Below are 4841 nucleotides of genomic sequence, written 5' to 3' on the forward strand. Positions count from 1 at the left end.
AGCCGAGAATTGAAAGTCAGTCTATTCAAGTGAAATAAACATGATTGTCTCAAAGGTTATTTTAAGGTCATTTATGATTTACCATCTGTCAACTCGTGTATGTGTACGCCTGTATTAACAGCTTAACTACGAGACTGTCACAACAGAAGAATTAAAACTTCCAAAGATTATAAAAAAATTCAGAAGAATAATTTTCTCGAAAACATTTAAACAGACATTTTACATCTCATAATATATATATATATATATATATATATATATATATATGCCCTACCAACTTACATAGTTTTTCATTGTAATTTCTGATATTTTGGCATGATGTATAAACTCGATATGTATGTGTTATAGGAATCAGAAATCTTAGCCGGTTACATATAATTTGTTAAAAATAATTAAAGAATTTGGGGTACAGAGATACACTGGAATATAATGTATGATCCTGATTGAGTGGTACATCCTGGTATCAATAACAATATTATTTAGTTCATAAAATACTATAGAATGCGATAAGTAGGGGAATTTCGATGTTGGTGGATCAAAGATAATATTGAAGTAGTATATATATTTTGTTACATAGTGACATTTTTACAATACATCTGTTATACTTAATCTCCGTAGTTACCATAATTGAATCTACGATATTATTTAAAAACTCTATAGGATTGGCGACTGCATAATTAAGTTTCCAGCTTGTGACAAATCTAGGCATCATATTGGTTGACTGGGTTTTCATAACGTATAAATTTGAAAAAAAAGTATTCGACGAACGCCGAAGAGTTTTCTGTCATCTTACTACCGAAAAATGAAAATTGAAATATATTATCCTGATTCAGCCGGCGAGAATATAAGGAAATATATCAAGGTAAAACGAACGTATTTATTAGTAAAAATACAAGAACAGAAAAAAAGATAAGTTAAGTAGTTATGGCCTTCCCTCTCTCAATTTGTATGTAACTTGTTTTTTTTTCTCCCAAGATAGGAAAAAATAAATCTGCGCTTTCTTACCAAATTGGGTGACTCTGTTATGCTCAATACGGAAAAAAATCCAGAACTGAAAAAACAAAAGGCACCGCAGTACAATAATTACAACACTTTGTTACATGAAACAACAAAGAGAAATTTAAAAAAAGATTGTAAATAGATGAAAATTTGAAAAATATTTAACACACAATGAACAAGAACAAAGTTAGAAAAAATGTTCTACATAGTGACCTGCCCCTCCGAATTTAAAAATAAACGGAATTAAAAAAAAATCATTTTTTTTGTGTATTTTAAACGATATGAGATATATTTTTTAAATAGCCAATAATTGTCTGACGAAGAAACATATGTTAGTACAGACACACGAAGTCTGTTAATTGCATTTTTTCGAATAAATGTTTATAATAATAAAGTGTAACGAACATGTAGAAACCAGGTACACCTAATCAATGAAAAAAAACAATTGTGTTTCTCTTTTCAAACAAATAAAAATCTATTAAAAATAGAATTGATTAAAAAAATAAATAAATAAACGCTTCGAGACAAAAATCGCGGTGAATGGTGTGTTTTTGGAAAATTTATTATTTTTTGAAATTGTAAAAGAGAAACATAGCATATTATTACATTATACTATTTATTCTTGAGCAACTACTTTTCTCCAGTGTTCTTTAGTAACACCGCTATAATATTTTTGTATCGATGAATTTTTATGTTTTACATGTTTTGTATGAATTATGTGTTTTGGAAATTTTTTTGTCTAAGAAGATTTAGCATGATTTGTAAAAAGCATGTAAATATATAATTACATATTAACTGCATTCAAGTAATTTGATCTTTTACTACAATATGAAAACCCAAAAAAAAAACAAAGAAAACTTACCGTTACTTTTCCAGAAGATACAGTAGGCTTTAAATAACAAAATAAAGGTATTTAGTAGTCCTTTTGTATGTTTTGGCGATTAAGTGAAAAATAAGTGTATATTTTTTTCATAATATATATATATATATATATATATATATATATATATATATATATATATATATATATATATATATATATATATAGATGTTACATGATAAGGGCTGTCCCCTGTTCATGTAAGTATAAAAATAGAGAGATTAGTTAAAATGGAAATAAGAGAAAGCAGAAATCGAACCCTGGACATAAGTTTTAAAGAACAATAGGTTTAAATGGAATGTCCAGTAAATTGTTAATTCGGATGAAATAAATAATAAATAAACTATTCAATTGTTGAAAGAATGTGGATAATAAAATATGAGTTAAATAAATTAGATATGTAGGTTAAATTCCTTTGTGGAAACAAACAAGGAAAATAGGTTATTGGGAAATCAATGTCGAAAACGTGCAAAGTCGTGCATGTTGAGACACGTGGATTTTGCTCACGTGGCCGGGATGCATGGAGTTCTCAATATAGCAGGTGGGAGTTAGTTGGTGGAGGGACAGTCAGAGAGACAGTCAGAGAGACAGTCAGGAGAGACAGTCAGGGGAGACAGACAAGCGGACGTCTGAAGCGAGACGTCACTGCAGAAACTAAGATGTGAAACTTTGAGTTCTTAATGAGGAAATCCCGACCGGTCGTCAGAAAATAAATTCAGCATGTGTTTTGTGATAAAGCTCATCTTTGTGTTTGTGATTTCTACAAAAAGGTAAATTGTATTGTTATTATATGTCTGTGTATAAAATGTCATTACATACACATCTCTCTCTAAGATACAACATCATATGTAATAAGACAAGAACTCTCACTAAGACACATATCATTACTAATAAGAACTCTCACAAGAAAAAGCATCACTTATAATAGTCTCTCTCTAAGACTCTTTCATGAAACAACTATATAACACTCTCAATTTGGTGTTCGTGAACCTTTTGCATCAGCGATGCAGAAACCGAACCTGGGGTCGATACCACGAAAAAAAAGAAAAAAAGAAACACAACGTTTTAAAGGGGTCCAACATAATTTTAAAAAACAAATAAATAATACCACGGAAAAAGAAAAATTACACGATCACAGAATTCGAAAAAGAAAAAGAAACACAACGTTTTAAAAGGGTCCAACATAATTAAAAAAATAAATAAATAAATAATACCACGGAAAAAGAAAAAAAAATTACACGATCACAGAAATGCGAAAAAAAAATGATGAAAAAAAAAATTTGAACATACACGTACAGAGAGAACAAAAGATACAAGAAATATTAAAAAGAAAAAGAAGAAAAGGCCGATATGCCGTAAAAAGAAATTCGTAGTAATGGAAAAAAATAGTAAACAAGTCACCAAACGTAATTCATTGATAAATGAATTGGCCTGTTAAAAAACACACACACACACACATACACGCGAAGGCAAAGATTGTGTAATCCATTATTGTTTTGAAATTTGTAGAAGGTCATTAGAAAATCTGTGTCAATATGAACTCATTTGGACGAATTGTTGAATTTAATCTGTCAATCAAAACAGGAATTTCAAAGGTCGCATGTACTCTCTATGAAACGGCGTGTAAATTGTTTTGAAATGCATTTTGTGTTCATAGTGAACTTTTCGGCTTTTGCGTGTTCATTTATTTTGTTTTTGAAAAAAAAAAAAAAGGACAATTGTTTTGGACAGACTGTTGAATTGTTGTTTGTTACAGATGATTTTTTTTTGTTGTTAAAAAAAAAAGTTATAACTGTTGCAAAATGTTTAAATGTATTAAGGTATTTTTTTTTTGAAAATGTTTTTATGATGTTGAACAAATATTGTAAATTGTCTTATGTAATGTTATGATTTTCACAGCAAGAATTCAAAGTTATCCGTAAATATACATTAGATTAAAATGATCTAGTAGAAAATAAGTTAAGACGTATGGTTGGCTTACAGATTTAGTTAGAATTTTAGAAGGGGGACAAGAATTAAAATTACGTAAACGGGCATTTGGAGAGATTTTAGATGTGATACGCCGTAAGAAAGATGTTTTGTTTTAGCATTTGGTTTTGTTGTTTTTTTTAGAGATCCTAAAATTTTTTCTCCAAGAAAAGTGACTTGGTAGGGATTGATAAGCACAAGAAGTGCCCCTATACGAAAAATTTGGGAACCTGGTTAATTAAGTGCTTAAAATAAGCTAGTTGCACGTAACGACTCCAAGCAAAGTAGTAAGTCTTGGCTTAGTTAATAAACAGGCGTTGGAAAGAATACGAAAATTCTTAAGGGGACCAGTAAACCGATGAGAGGTAGTCCCGAGGCAATCACATATATCTTAATGAAGTAAGAGGCAGGCAAAAATATGCCGTAGATTACGTAAGAAAGATATAACCTTGTATTTTTTTTAGAGACGCATGAATGTGGGATATATCTGCTGGATCTTGGAGGCTGTGGTGAGAGGAAAGAAAAATCACAAAAAAAACGGGCAATTAGATAGAATTTAGGCGCAATTAAGTTGTTGGTCGCAGGAAACGTGTTAGTTAGTTAGGGGTGATATTTCTAAATCCTCGCTGAAGTTTCAAGAATCCAAGCAAGGAAATCCGAGTGAATCCGTATGAGAGAAAAAAAGGTATATCTTAAACTTCTGAAGCCAACCACAAAGATTTAAGTATATGAGCTTTGGTATGTCCCGTATGAGATAGTTATAGAATAAAAAACAAAGCCATACTTGATAAGACTAACCATGCGGAAAGAGAGATCAGAGCACTTTTGAGACGAAGGAAGTCGTCCATTTCGAGAAGGGTGAAAACCTCTAGTCTGCGGCATATGGGTGGCTGGAAAATAGCTGATGTGAATTATAGGAATACCCTACACCCAAAAAGTAAATGCCACAAAGATCAGAAAGGTTCTGATCTTATAAAAAAAAATAGATAATTGT

This window comes from Euprymna scolopes, chromosome 14, assembly GCF_053919585.1.
Source record: "Euprymna scolopes isolate OS-2025 chromosome 14, ASM5391958v1, whole genome shotgun sequence".
Taxonomy (NCBI): domain Eukaryota; kingdom Metazoa; phylum Mollusca; class Cephalopoda; order Sepiida; family Sepiolidae; genus Euprymna; species Euprymna scolopes.